The following is a 16,249-nucleotide window of genomic DNA, read 5'->3' on the forward strand; positions in this document are numbered from 1 at the left end:
AACTTCTCAAAGCTGGCCTAAACTCACTTTAGTTTTCAACAGTTGCCTGTAGATTTTCTTGTGAATTCGTTTCTATCAGTCCAGTAAATTTAAAGCTATAAAAGTAGATTTTTCTTAGTCCTCTAGATTAAAAAAATTGTCAATAAAATGAGTTGTAGGTCGATTATTCTGATTTTCACTTAAAATTGTGCAAATTGAGCTCCAGGAAAGGCGCAAAGCTACGCAGAGAAACCCTGTCTCAAAAACCAAAAAAAAAAAAAAAGTGTGCAAATTGCAAGTGTACAGTTAGCAGATAATGAATTTTAGTTGTGAGAAATCTAGGTAATAGAATACAAATAATTTTTTTTTGTGTGAAAGAGGCTTATTGGAGGAGGGGGAAGAACAAAAGAATATAAAGCAGAAGGACCATTGTCCATCCAGTTCATTTTACAAGACCACACTTACACTGATACCCTAACTACGTAAAATCCCATCAAAGAAAGTGAATTGCACACCAATTTCCCTTATGAACATAGAATCAAAATTTCTCATTAAGACACAAACAGAATCTGAGAACACATTAATGATCATTCACAATGATCAAGCAGGCTTCATCACAGAGAAGTAGGCATGGCTCAACATACATAAATCAATAAATGTAATCCACCATACAAACAGCCAGAAAGACAAAAACCACATGATCATTTGATTAGATTCAGAGAAGTCCTTTGAAAAAATCCAGTACCCCTTCATGATAAAAATCCTTGACAAATTAAGGATAGAAGGATATACCTAATTTACAGGGCAACTATGGGAGTATATTAGTTCATTTCACATTCTACATAAAATGCTTTTTTACTGCTAGGATAACTGTACTGCCCAGGAGGTCCTATTACTGGCATATCTTTTGTTAAGTGACAAATCTCCTTATTTTTATATATTAAGTATATTTTGAGTTATATCAAATCTTTTCCATTATTTTTTTAATTTTTCATTTCTCTAGTCATGTAATAATCAATATTTATTTTATTTTCATTAAGTTGATTTTATGTCTTGACACAGTTTTTTAAAGGCACATTAGCTGTTAAGCAACAAATTAATAATCATATATTATCATTTAGCTATTATATCCTCTTCCCGATTAGCTGCTATACATATCTCTGAGTACTAAAAGCTTTTGATTCCCTTTAATAAGATCTATTTTAAAAGGTATATTTAACAGTAGTTGATTTTATTGACTTGGGGATTGATTGAAATTAATTAGAAGTCTTACAACTCACTCAGTACATTGAAAATGGGCCTTGCATTAAGTGTGTAGATAGGGTAAAGATTTATTTTCTCATTGCTTTGACAGCTTCTGATGATGATGTAATTCTGGGAATCTTAAGGTTGAGTCAGTTGCTTCAAATACTCATTAAATCCATACTTCACTAGTCTGTGGTCACTTATACTTCTTTCTGGCAGAGGAAAAAAAAAGTATTTTCCAGCTCTCTTAAGGCTTTAGTTTAGTACTGAATCTTACAAGATTAATAACAATATCATTTGTTTATCTTTTATTAATTTCCTCCAAGCTTTATATTTCATTTGAGTTATGATTATCTAATTAGAACACAATGTCTGGCGTGAAGTCTCAAGTCAAGTCCAGGATCCTAATGTGATTACACATTAGGTCTTCAAAGCAAAGTATTACTGTCATTTATAGAATGCAAATGATTATGTTAGATGTCTTTAGTCTCTGATAGGAGGTTACCATAGCATTCAGTTTACTAGAGATCAGTTGGAGAAGGACCTGACTGGTACATTTCCCCTGACAATTGGCAAGCTTCCCAAGTACTCTGATCCTTCAGCTCCTCACTAGTAAAAAAAGTACCAGTGTCCAAATACTATAGATCAAGGGATAACTGATTATTTCACAGGATGACCAAATGAATGTCTTTCAAGACCCTTATAGGTGCTTGAAACTATAAATAATACCAAACCCTTCCTATACTATACTTGTTCCTAAACATACACAAATACATTGAAGCTTAACCATGGAATAGGAAGTTATATGTATATATTATTTCTTAAAACATCTAATTCTACTATACTCACACCCCTCCTTGAATTCATATACATGAAACAGGATAAATGAGATAGTCATTGGACCATAGGAAATTTAACTAAGCATTGTGATATTGTTATTGATTAGCAATATCTATTTGATATTGATATCTGTTTGATATAAACAATATATTTAAATTAGTAAAGTATATCCTAAGTGACTAACATAACAAGTAGATAATATATACAGTGTAGATACATTAGGGAAAAATGTTATAACCCATACTCCAGTCAAATGCAGTGGGATATGCAAGGACTATTAAACATTGTTATTTATGAAATTTTTATTTAATAATTTTAAACCACAGATGATCATGGAAAGTCAATAAGATCCTAACATCAGTCACATTTAACATTCATCTGTAATGATGGAAGAAGCAGATGCATATCATTGACCTTTCATTGAGTGCCTTGTTGAGGATGAGGGATAGTTTGCTGCTTGACAATTTTAAATAAGAATTATAAAATACACTAATTACCTAAATAATTAAAAGTGAAATTAAAGAGTTTTTGTCCTTTAAATTTAGTAAATTGTTTTTTTTCTTTTCTAATTTACTCATGTCAACAAAATTTAACTGTCTCTGGTTTAGAGTGGACTGTGCCCTATCAAAGTATATTTCAGTGTGAATGTAAATATTATTAAGCTATCTGCAGAATAGTTAACTTCTTGAAACCCTCTTCTAGTTTGCTCTGCCCATACATAAATGTGGTGTATTTTTCCCTTTTGCTGTTAAAAATGCTCAGACCAAAGCAACTTAATGGAAGAAAAGTCAAGGCAGTGTGAACTTGAAGGAGCTGATCACATCTGCAGTCACAAGAGCACTATGGATGATGCATGTATGCTTGTGCTACCCTCACTTATTCCAGTTTATTTAGTCCAGGACCCCAAACTCAGGAAACAGTGTCACCCACGATTAAGATAAATCATCTTGTATCAATTAAAGTAATTAAGATGATCAGTCTCCTGCAGGCATGCCATGAAGCCCATCTGCCAGGTGATTCAAGATTTATCAAGGCTGTGATACTAACCATCACAACAAATTGACTTGATGCTCAGTTTGTGAACTTTGTAGTTGAGGAAGATGCACTCCAACAGCAAATTTTGTTGTCATGGAAATATTCAGTTGCCTTTGACATATTTCTTTGTCTTTTATTTCTTAATTAACAGTAAATCTTTCTTTAAAATTGCCATATTTTTCAACAAGGCTCCCTATTTCATATGATTATTCATATGATTATAAATACCTTTGCTGCTTACTTATTTTATTTTTGTCTTTCTCTTCACCACATGGTAATACTTTACTTTGGCTAACAATCAATAAAGAGAGATCCTTGGTCATTCTAAAGTCTGCATTCATAGCACCATGTCTACTTTAATGTAAAATTATACAATGCTTTATATTTTAAACTAACACCTATGTTCAAAATAGCTTAAAATTTCTTTCAATCTAGTGATTACTGCAAACAGTTGGAAAGATACATAATACTGCAGAACAAAATCATTATTGTTCCTGTTTTCATTTTGCTTGCTTATTTTCTTCTTTTTTCTGTTATGGAATACAAAACTGGGGAGATATCACAGTCAGTATATAAAGAACCATAGGAACAGGAAGTGTTCTTTGCCTTCTGTCCATGATAGGGAACCTACACCTATGAAATCTCAATAGCCTGACTGCCTAAACAAGATCAGAACAATTCCAGAATTGGATTTGAGAAATCTCGTGTGGCTCACCCATAGACAAAGAACTATAGGTAACTAATGACTGCTGAGAAAGTGAGAATAAATCTTCCCCAAGAATGAGCCCACATTTTGTTGTATGATACCAATGGATCAGCTTTAGAAACAAGACCTTATGATCAGGAAAAACTAGAAGGACTTGGCAGGTTGTATTTACAAGTTGTTTTATTTACCTATAACAATAATGGTTAAAAAGAAATTTGGTACTGAGGTGGGTGTCAGATATAGAAAGGGAAGAAGGGAAAAAGAAAATGATCATATTATATTTTAATTAAATTTTAAAACCTATTAACCTTAATTATAAGGTTCTTAGTTCAGGCCTCAGATCACATGAAAAACCAAATCTAATGGCAAATAGTCCGAGAATGAGATTGGGAGAAATAGGCAGATTTGAGGGCTGACTGATTAGTCAGCCTAACCTACTTAGAGAGCTCCAGGTGCACAGCCCTTGATCAAAGCATAAGCTTGTTCTCTGCCCTACACACATAAACACACATATGTGCACCAACACATGGACATGTAAGTATCCATGTACTTGCACACATATGTACATGCATGTGCACAACTGTACACACTCACAAACCAATAGAGTTTTCAAAATAAGTTTGTATTTGCTAATTTGTTTCATGTGTTTTCAGGCTTCTGAATGAGACTTTGGCCAATTTTTGTGCATGATTCTAGTTTTTATATACCTAACATTACTGTGCAAATGTTTGCCATGTTTAATCTCTAACTTCTTTAGTTGACAAGCTCTATAGTGAACGAAATGTTTGTCTTTTATTTATGGTCCTGTGAATGTGTTCAGTCACTGAAAGCAGAACCTGTTTACAACTCTTCCTTATTTCAATCTGCATTCCTTATCTGAATAACTGTAATAAAACAGGACAAAACAGATTTTGATGGGCAGTTTCATTCCAGCCCATCTGTTCATCTTTGCTAGAAAGCAGAAACCTGGACTGATTTGTCCCATGCTTGTAGGGCTGCTTAGGTGTAAAGCATAATGATGAGAACAACATGGTATCTCATTTACTTTTGTTTCTACCACCGTTCTTTGGACATCTCTTCCTTCTCCCTTCATAGAGGACTATATCCATACTGACACCTGGAGATGAGAGTCAAAATGTTGTTTGAACAGAGCAGGTCCTCTTTTCTAGGTGATTCTGAAGCACAGTGCCAATGGCATGCCTACACTATACTCCACTCTGTTTGAAATTCAAACATTAGAGAGACTGTGTTTGTGCTCCAAGTTCAAATGTCAAGGGTGAAAAATATGAAGTGAGATTGTAGCTATGATTGAGCAGGTGGTCAGCTTAATACCAGAGCTGATCACAATTCAGGGAATAAATCTGCTGCTTGCAGCCCTGTTACTGTGAACTACAGTTCACCAATTAGAGGTTTCCTGGGATTGAAAAGCCATGCAACTGTTGACAATGACCTCAGTCTTGACAACTGCAAGGAGGCAAAGGTAAAACATAGCCATCCCTTTAATTTCCTGAAAACATTAATCAGATCTGCTTCATTTGAGTAAAATACAAAGTAAAGCAATCTTCTTGTGATCCATGGGTCATGAATTTATCCTGCAGGATGGCCTTGCACATCTTATAATATTTTATTTGAATGTAAACATAATTACTGGACAGTAAATAATGATTTTCCTTCCCCATTGATTACTTAGTGCATGTTGTGAGATGCATTGATCTGTACAAACCTAGCTTAAAACAGAGCAGATGGGTATGTAAAGGTCTACTCAAAATCAATATGAATTAGATTTTTGCTCCCAAACAACATGAATTATAAGTTAGAATGACTATTTTCTTTAACTTAATGTGGTAGAATGCTGTCTAAAGCAATCTGTTATGTTGGACTGAATGAAAACATGGCCACAAATCTGGAAAAAAAAATCTCACAAAAAGTGTTCTGAAGGAAATATATTTTGATGAGTGTAGATATAAATATCATATATAGGGACCATATTTTGTTTCTAAAAATCCTGTTAATTAAAATGAAACTCTGAGGAAACATGAGTAATAAGAAAGGTGACTGTGTTATCTTGTGTTATTTGCTATTACAGTGGCTACTTTTCTTTCATGATGGCATGTTTGCAGAGATTTGTGTATATGCTACAGTAGTTTAATTCTGCCTCCTCTAAACACAATGGTGGTGACTGGATGACTTCAGTTAAGGGAAGATCATTAACATTTATGTCCTTGTTTATTGCTCTTGCTTACAATGTAAAGTAAATGGCAGCACATGTACAGTTCATTGGTTCTATATTCAGGCTTCTTTACTTTGACATGAAAACAGTCTAGCTATTCATGTTTCTGGATATTTAGCAATAGGCAGTATTTTGCCCAACACCCTTGCTAACCAGAGTTGGATGTTTGGAAAGACCAGACAGCAGAGGATGTTTCTAGAAAAGATGCAATAGCTTGGATTTTACATTAAAAGGTATTATTTCATTGAAGATTTGAAAAACATTCTAAAATGATTGTGAGTTTTCATCATTCAACTGAAAATTGCCATCAGATGGTTATGATGTCATGTCCATATGTACATCGATCATGATTTATCATGGTGTACCTATATGGCTATCAATGCCTCTCAAAAGTCCATCATAATAAATTAGAATATTTAAGAACCTTTTATTGAACTCATGTGTGCATGTGTGTGTGTATGTATATATGTATATATATGAATGTATATATGTAGATGTGGGGTGTGTTTTCTCTTTATTTGCTTTCATCTGTTTATTTAATCTATATTTTAAAATATTTTAGCTAGGCATGATGGACTAGGTCTATAATTCCCATACTTTAAAGGCTCAAACAGATGGATTCATACTGAGATAATATCACAAGTTTATTTTTTTAAAAAGTACTCTATTTGCTTTCAGTTGCTGAGGTCAGCAGTATACCTTTAAAGTTTTGCTCCAAGAGTATATTAACTCTCCAGTCCTATGTCAGAACTTATAGTGGATCTTCATCATCTGTTTCTTCCACAAGATATAACATTGTTGAACTATATTGAGAACATTATGCTGATTGGGCCAAGTGAGCAGGAGGGAGTAACCACTTTGGACTCATGGGTAACACATAATGCACATCAGAGGATGGGAAACAAATCCAAACACAACTCAAGGGTCTTCTCTCTCAGTGGAATTCTTGGGAATTCAGTGGTGTGGACCATGCAGTGTAGCTAGAGTTTTCCTACCTTGCCCACAGTCAGGACAAATCTTTGTCACCCACCAGTCCCACAGCCGCTCAGACCCAACCAAGTAAACACAGAGACTTATATTGTTTACAAACTGTATGACTGTGGCAGGCTTCTTGCTAACTGTTCTTATAGCTTAAATTAATCCATTTCCACAAATCTATACCTTGCCACGTGGCTCATGGCTTACCGGCATCTTTTCATGCTGCTTGTCAGGGTGGCGGCTGGGAGTGACTCCTTTTGCCTTCCTGTTCTTTTATTTCTCCTCTCTGTTAGTCCCGCCTATACTTCCTTCCTGTTTTATTTATTGACCAATCAGAGCAATGACATACAGACCATCCCACAGCACAGCCAAGTGTAGACTATCTCAGACACCAGCACTCAGGCCCATGGTCCTAATCATCCTCTATGCGGACCTGCTGGGTAAAGCCACGAGGAACCCAAGAACGGGCTCCCACAGAACATACAGAACATCCCACAGCAAGGCAGAGATAATCCTTTTAATGCAGAGGATGTTAATACACCTGGCCCCTCCCATCACCAAGGAAGAAGCACAATGTTTGGATTCTGGAGACAGCTCATTCCTCATTTGGGTTTGTTACTCCAGCCCATATACCAAGTAACTCAAAAAGGTGCTGGTTTTGTGTGAAGCCTGGAGCAAGAGAAGGGTTTTCAACAGGTCCAGGCTACTGTGCAGGCTGCTCTACCACTTGGACCACATGATCCAGCAGACTGTGTGGTACTTGAGGTGTTAGTGGCAGATAGGGATGCTGTTTGGAGCTTTTGGCAGGCCCCTGTAGGTGAAACACAAAAGAGACCCTTGAGATTTTGGAGCAAGGTTCTAACATCATCTGCAAGACAGTTCTTGACCTGTTAATGGGCCTTGGTGGAAAGTGGTTTGACAATGGGCTACTAAGTTACCATGCAACCTGAGCTGCCCATGGGAGTTGGGTGTTATCTGATCCACCAAGTCTTAAAGTAGGATGTGCATGGCAGCAATTCATTATCAAGTGGAGGTAGTATATACGTGATCCAGCCTGAGCAGGTCCTGAAGACACAAGCAAATTATATGAAGAAGTTGCCCAAATGTCTATGATTTTTACTCCAGTTATATTGCCATCTTCTGCCAAGCATTACAACCCTTTTTGAAGACATCCCTGAAAGACACCAGCGAAGGGAAATTGTCACAGTGGGCAGAACTTCAGGCAGTACACATGAAAATTCATTTTCTTTGGAGGTAGAAATGGCCAGATATGCAGTTGTGCACTGATTCATGGGCTGTAGTCAATGAATTGTCTGGATAGTCAAGGATTTGTAAAGAACATTATTGGAAAATTGGTGAGAAGGAAGTATTGGTGAATTGGAAAAGAAGTATGTGAATAGATCTTTCCAAAAGTGAAAGATGTGAAAAAATCATGTCCCATGTAAATGCTCATCAAAAGATGACTTAAACTGAGGAGGAGTTCAATAATCAAGAAGATCAGATGACTCTTTCTGTGGGCAGTCATTGTCCTTGGGCCCATGAACCAGCATTGCCGTGGTGGCAGAGATGGGGTTATATATGGGCTCAACAACATGGACTTCCACTCACCAAGGCTGTTCTGGCCACAGCTGTTTCTGAGTGCCATATCTGCCAACAGCAGAGACCAACACTGATCTCCAGATGTGGCACCACGGTAACCCCAAGGTAACCAACTAGTTACCTGGCAGCAGATTCACTACATTGGACCACTTCTTCCACAGAAAAGACAATGTTTTGTTCTTACTAGAGTAGATATTGGTTCTCATTATGGATTCGTCTGTCCTGTATATAATGTTTCTGCCAAAAACACCATACATGGACTTATAAGAGCCTTATCTACCGACATGGTATTCCACAGTACTGCTTCTGACCAAGGAACACATTTCACAGCCAGAGAAGTGCAACAGTGGGCCCACAACCATGGAACCCACTGTTCTTACCGTGTTCTCCATCATCTTGACACAGCTGCCATGAGAGAAAGATGGAATGGCCTTTTGCACACACACTTACAGAGACAATTAGGTGGCAGCAGCCTGGAGGGCCAGGGAAGGGTTCTCCAGAAGTAGGCGTCTGCTTTGAATCAACGTCCAATATATGGTATGGTTTTTCTCATAGCCAGAATATATGGTTCCAGGAATCAAGAGGTGGAAAGGGAGTAGTTCACTATCAGCTTGAGTACCCCCCCCCATTTTTTTGTACTTCATGTTTCCACTATCTTAAGTTCTGCTGGCATAGAAGTTTTGGTTCCAGAGGAGAGAGTGCTCCTGCTACAAACAACAACAAATATTCCATTGAAGTGGCAACTCAGACATCCCCCGGGCCACTTTGGACTTCAGATGCTCTTAAGCCAATATGCTAAGAAAAAAATAACAGTGCTAGGAGGGGTGACTGATCCAGATAACCAAGGGGAAATTGGATTGCTTCTCCACAGTGGATCTAAGAAAGTTTATATTTTCAATGCAGGAGATTCTTCATGGTTGTCAACTTGACTACATCTAGAATTAACTAAAAGTTACAAATGGAGAGCACACATGTAAGGGATTTGTGCTTAATTTGAAGCAGGAAGATCCACTTCTAATCTGGATCTTGAGGCAGGAAGACACACCTTTAATTCTGATCTTTTGATCTGGATCTTGAAGGGGGAATACTTACCTGGCAGGGGAGATACCATGACGATGAAGGTGGTTTTCTTAGGGTGAGGCTTACTATTATACTCTGGATGTATTCTTATAGTATGCTTTTATAGCATGATATAGAATAAATTTGGTCTTCAACTTGAATAGCTTTGCATTCTCTCCTCATTTCCCCTCCTTCTCTCTTCCAGTCTTCCCCACTTTCTCTCCCTCTTTTCCTCTTTCTTTTACCATTTCTCTCTATCCCTCCCACTGTAACTTTCCTTTTGCTTCCATGTGAGCCACCTTAGCATATTGACACATGACAATGTGGAGAAGCCCTCATTTATCCCATTCTATACTGGCCAGCACCTATCAGCCTGAAAGCTCTTCTTGTATGCCAGTTGGAATTTGATAAAACAAATAAAAAGGCAGGGAGAAGTTCTTCAAAATGCCACCTAATTACTTCCCTAAAGATCTGTGCTGAAATACTTAAGCAGTTCAATACAGCCTTGGATGGTTTCTTTGTGGCAAAAACTGACTGCTACATTTAGCAATGAATAAATCATCTTTAAAATACTGTCTTCAAGTGGCCAACTAGTTATCATTGACAAAGAAAACCTATCCTTTCCTAGCATTCCATTGTCTGGTGGAGAGACCACACATTTCAGGAATTAGGATCAACATTTAAATCCCTTTATAATATTGAATTCATAAAATAAGTTTTCAAAAATTCAGACAGAATCCCTGGGTAAATACATCAATTCCTTTTTGAGGGGCCATATTCTCTTATACAACTTTCAATGTTCTGTTGTTCTCTACTATTTTAATTTCTAATTTGCCTTGTTTAGATTGTGTTTCACTCAGTGTTATGATTCTCTGGGGTTTGCTATAATTTTTAGAAAACCACTTCAGTTTTCTAAGTCTAGCTGCTGCTGTATAACCGCAGTTTGATTAAAACTCAATCAGCTTGTTAAGCCAGATGTGTACTTGTCCCGTCATCCCACCCCTGTTTAAAGCATAGCTCTGTAGACATTACTGTCTTCCTATTAGGGTTTAGACGTTCCCAAACTTTGGCTTATCTCCAGCCTTTTGTAATGGCACTCTGAATTATGTCTGTGACACTTGTTATATTTTTAAGGGTAAACATCCTGTTCATTTATTCTATGGATTTCCATGAAAGACCTAGGGAATATTCTGCCAGCTATTGTTATCTCTATCAACCCATCAGCTAACTGCAGGTCCTCTTCTTTTAAAAAGGCAATTTTGTTGTAATCACTGTTCTGCACACTCTGACCCATTATTTCATATTCTGACCCATTATGGTAATGAAAGAAAATTAAAACACACTCCAAAATATATAGCAAAGAACACTGTGATAAAATGAAATGTTATATGTATAGCCTGAAATTTAAATATGGGCTAGTTCTTTGTCTAAGAAGAGTTTTTATGTGAAGCTCTTTAGAAACAGATATAATAGATAAAGATGTTATTTAACCAGAAATGTTGAAGTGACTCCCTAGCCTGTGCCTTCCACTTGTTTATGCAATTGTGTTTTTAAGTCAATGTCTTTATTCATCTGAAAATATCACCCTAGTGCTTTATCCCATCTACAAAGGAAGGACAGTCAAGCTTCGCTCAGTGGTTGGCATAAATGTTTCAATCCCTGTAAAACCACCAAAAGAAACCAAAGAGACAGGGGAATGAAGGTGAGATGATCTCAATCTTCTACCTCTAAATAATTCTTTTTGATATATCAAGACCTATCATTTTTGAGCTACAAATTATATAAGCTAACAATTGTGTGGTTGTTTGTTAAATGAAATGCAATGAAAAGTACATTACATCAAGCAAAGATATAATAATGTATCTTTGTGGAACTCAAATTATGTCATAATATCTATTTGTAGGCAATTAAGATTGCCTTGAAAGAAAAAAATGGTGCGTAAAATGTAGTAGAATATTATTTTAAGGTGTGTTACTTTTGTTTATGTTGCATCTGTTTAACTCTGTGAAGCTGTGTTACTGTGCCTGTGTAAAACACCTGATGGTCTAATAAAGAACTGGCCAATAGCAAGTCAGAGAAAGGATAGGTGGGGCTGACAGGCAGAGAGAATAAATGGAGAAATCTGGGAGAAAAAAAGAAAAGATGGAGGAGTGAAGAAAGATCTAATAATCAGAGAAAGAGGAGGACTGTAGGGGTCAGCCACCAAGCTACACAGCAAGCCATGAGTAAGAGTAAGACACAGAAGTAAGAGAATGGGAAAAGTCCAGAGGCAAAAGATAGATGGAATAATATAAAGTTAAGAAAAGCTGGCTAGAAACTAAGCCAAGCTAAGGCTGGGCATTCATAAGTAAGAATAAGCCCCCATGAGTGAGTTATTGGGAAGCAGGGTCGCAGGCCCCCCAAAAGAGTAAAAAACAACCAACAACAGTAAATTATAATTATAGAAAGAGAATTTATAACTGTATCTTATAGAGTTAAAATAGAAATTAATATCCAATCAACCTTATTTTAGGAAGTATCACAGAACAAATTCCTTGTTGTCCAGAACACATTTAATCAAACTTTATAAAACATTAACATATAACACAGTGTTACACTGTGTAAAAAATTGTCAAAATCTAATGATTATGGAACATTAATTTTAGTCATTCAAGGGAGAAAGTTTCATTTCCAGAAAATTATATTAAGATCGATGACAATGAGAAAGTACAGAAAGTGAACAACCCTAAGAACAGTGTTGCATTCAGTAATATTTGTAAATTAGACCAAACTTAAAAGTTTTCCTTCTATTTTCTATGAGGGATTTTATGTTTCAGGACCATTCTGGTTTGGATAATTTTGGATATTGCTATATATCAAAAAATATTCTTTTGCTTAGGATTGTTTTTGTTAGCTGTGGACTTGTGGCTTTTATATGAGGTATAGGATTACTTCTAGTTTTATGAAGAGTTGCTGGACTTTTCATGCAGATGGCATTACATCTATACATTTCTCTTATTAGGACCACATTGTCACAACATTGATTGTTCCACACATGTGCATGACCTCTCCATGTTCTAGTTTCTTCTTCAATTTATTCAGTGTTTTAAAGATGGCATAGTCACAGAACATATGACTCTGTTGTTTATCCTCAGATATATAGATAGATATAGATATAGTATTCTCTCTCACACACACATACACTCGTGTGTGTAGTGTGTGTGTATACCCATGATTGCTCATTATTAAACTTAATGGATTTTATTCTTTACACATGAATTATAGCTTTTTATGTCATAGAGCATGGAGATTATTAGGAATGCATAAAATAGTCATAAATTTGAAATGTCTAAGACTCCCAGGGTATACTGATTCATTATTTATTTATTTATTTTATTTATTCATTAATTTATTTCTTTATTTTTTTTCTTTCTTTCTTTTTTTCTGAGACAGAGTTTCTCTGTGTAGCTCTGTGCCTTTCTTGGATCTCACTCTGTAGACCAGGCTGGCCTTGAACTCACAAAGATCCACCTGCCTCTGCCTCCCGAGTGCTGAGATTAAAGACATGCGCCACCACCGTCCGGCTATTCCTTAATTTCAAAGAGTAATTTGCCATTATTTGAAAACACTGAGAAACTTCCTTTTTTTCCATGCTTAGTTATAATTCTAAAATGTATTACTGTTGTTAAATAAAGGTACCCTTAACAAAAAAGAAAAATTAATAAGGAGAATCAGACAAATGTAAATATTGAAATAGAAATCAGTATAATGGTTTTTATAGTAAAAATACTACCACGGGGAAAATAATAACTAAGATGGAAAACATGTAAAACAAGGAAGAGCTGGAACAGCTTCTTCTGGGTGCCAAGGTTGGGGGCCGCCAATTGCCAGGGGTGAGTCACTGTGTCTTTTATACCATTTAGCACAGTACTGACCTGGCAAGCACTAAGAGTCTGGCAGAAATGTCTACATATTAGTAGCTCTTATCTTCTGTGTTTCAAGAGTGTTTACTGGACACACTTACCTATGCAGTCGGTGAATGAGGCATGCTTCCCATATTTCTGAGACTCTCCAGTTTGTACAGTTTTGGGTGGCTAATATTTTAATCCAGGGATATGTAGTGGATTGAATGCGAATGGCCCCATATACTTATATGTTTGAGTGCTTGGTCTCTATTTAGTAGAACTCTTTGGGAAGGATTAGAGTTGTGGCCTTTTGGAGGAAGTGTGTCTCTAGGGATGAGAGTTGAGGTTTCAAAACCCATCTGCCCCCCACCTCCCTCTCTCCTTTTCTCTCCCTCTCTCCCTACCTCTCCCTACCTGCTACCTGCAGATCAGAATGTAAAGATCTGAGCTACTACTCTGGTGTCATGCCGGTGTGCTTCCCTGAAGATCTTGAACTAACCCTCCAAAACTATAAGCAAGCTGCCAATTAAATGTTTTCTTTTACAAGAGTTGCCTTGGTCATGGTATCTTTTAACTGCCAGTAACTAAGACAAATACTGGTAACAGGGACACAGGTATTGCTGTGACAGGCCTGACCTTGCTGGTGTTTGCAGGAATATTGTTGAAGATTTGGGGACTTTGGAAAGGAAAAGTGATTGAATGCTCTGTGTATGGCTTAATGGATCATCCTAGTAGGAACTGGAAGACTACTTTGCTGAGAGCAATGTGAGCTCAGGGACTAATTTAAGAGGTTTCAGAGGGAAGGGATATTATCAGCTGGCCTAGAGACCATTTTTTGTGACAGTTTGGCAAAGAATGTGCCTGGTTTTTGACCTGCTCTTAAAAATCCGCCAGGGGCTAAATTGAAGACTCTTGGACTGACATCATTGGCAAAGGAAATGTCAAGACAACCTAGAATTGACTGTCATGACAGATGACAGATGGTTATTAGTGATCACTTTTATGCAGATCTACAATGAAAGGAGCAAGCAGGGCAAAGAGAAATATAAAATATACAGTTTGAGGATCAAATAGGACCAAGAAATTTAACACTGCAGCCAAGTCCTGTGAGCAGATGAAAAGCTTTAAGAAAGGCCTGAAGCTGAATGGAATAAAGGGAGTTGTAGCTTCAGGGTGAGACCCTACCCAGCTAATCCCACATCTCATGAAAGGAAAAGGCATTAGAGATTCCCTAGAAATAGACAAAAGTGATAAAGTTATGCAAATGTAATTCAAGGAGGGGCTCAGTTTCCAGCCTCAGCAAGCAGAACTTGACAGCTTCATCCACATGGTTCTGGCTCTTAGAGTCAAGAAGGATACAAGAAAGGGGTTCTAGAATCTTTCTTTGCAATTAAGGAAAGCCACTGAGGCTAGGTGTATGGCAGGGGAGTCCTTGAATAGAGGCCTGAAGAGACCATTGTGTGAAGCTATGAAGGTAGTGCCTGGGTTGTGTTGGAGATGTCAGGGCCAGGGGATGCTTGCCAAGGAGATCTACAGATAGGTATGGAAGCAGTAAAAGAGAAGTATGTTATAGTCATTATAGCTGGAGAGAGTGGGAGATCTGAAGAGTACATTGACATCAGACAGAGGGATACAGAATTTGGGGGTTGTCCTGCTTTGTTTTGTTCTTGCTTTGGTCCAGCATTTCCTCACTATGCTCCCCTTTCTTCCTTTTGCAATAGTAATGCGTATTCTGTGCCATTGTATGGTAGAAGTATATGATGTGCTTTTTATTTTTAAGGGCATGGCAATTAGGCGATTTCCTTGAGTCTCAGAAGAGACTTTGGACTTTGATATAGTATTGAGATTGAAGAACTATAGGAACTTTTGAAGTTGAACTGAATGTGTTTTGCATTATGATATGACTACAGGCCTATGGAGTTCAGGGAGTAGTAGTAGTTGGTGATTTGAATAAGAATGAACTCTATCAGCTCATATATTTGAATGTTTGGTGCCCAGTTAGTAGAACTGTCTAGGAATGATAAGAGGGGCCTTGTTGGAGGAGGTAGGTGTCTCTCTGGGGTGAACTTTGAAGTTTCAAAAGCCCATGCCAGTCTCTCCCTCCCCCACTTTTTTCCTGCTGCCTTATGAGGATATAAAACTCACAGCTACTGCTCAGTACCATGCCCATCTGTTTCCCACCAGGAAGGTCATGGACTAACCTCTAAAACTACCAGAAAAAAACCCAATTAATTGCTTTCTTTTATGTGACTTGTCTTGGTCATGGTATGTCTACACAGTAATATAATGCTAAGACAGGCTATCTTTGAGTGCTTTGAGAATAGCTGAAGCAAAATATACTCTTGTAATCTACATAGGTCTCCCTACTTTCAAAATGTGATCCTCATTAAACCTCTGGCTAGAGGAATAAGTGCATGGAAGTCAGATGCTCTACTGAAGTTCCTGAGTTCTCATTTTCTGATCCAGTGAGCCTTGTGGCAGAGGAGTGTCTTTGAGGGTGAGCCAACCATTGACCTCAATTTGGAGGTTATTAAGCTCTGCAGTTATTCTTAGGTAATGGATTAGGCTCCCAGATACTGAAAGCAGGGATACCACTCACCTTACCATGTGCTCTAAGCTTCCTGCTACCAAAATCTCTTCCCTTTCTTCTCCACAGTTGCCTTTTGCAGCTCTAAACCTAAAAGAGTAACAGTT

The 16,249-nt window shown here is 37.3% G+C and overlaps 1 protein-coding gene and 1 pseudogene across 2 annotated transcripts in view; both read left to right on the forward strand.

The window, feature by feature from the left end:
• Galnt13 (polypeptide N-acetylgalactosaminyltransferase 13) overlaps window positions 1-16,249 on the forward strand; it is a 581,705-nt gene that overhangs the window by 461,735 nt on the left and 103,721 nt on the right. The gene's annotated exons all lie outside the window — the stretch shown is intronic.
• On the forward strand, window positions 9,697-9,811 carry LOC114705509 (annotated as a pseudogene).

Source organism: Peromyscus leucopus, chromosome 4, assembly GCF_004664715.2.
Source record: "Peromyscus leucopus breed LL Stock chromosome 4, UCI_PerLeu_2.1, whole genome shotgun sequence".
NCBI classification, from domain to species: domain Eukaryota; kingdom Metazoa; phylum Chordata; class Mammalia; order Rodentia; family Cricetidae; genus Peromyscus; species Peromyscus leucopus.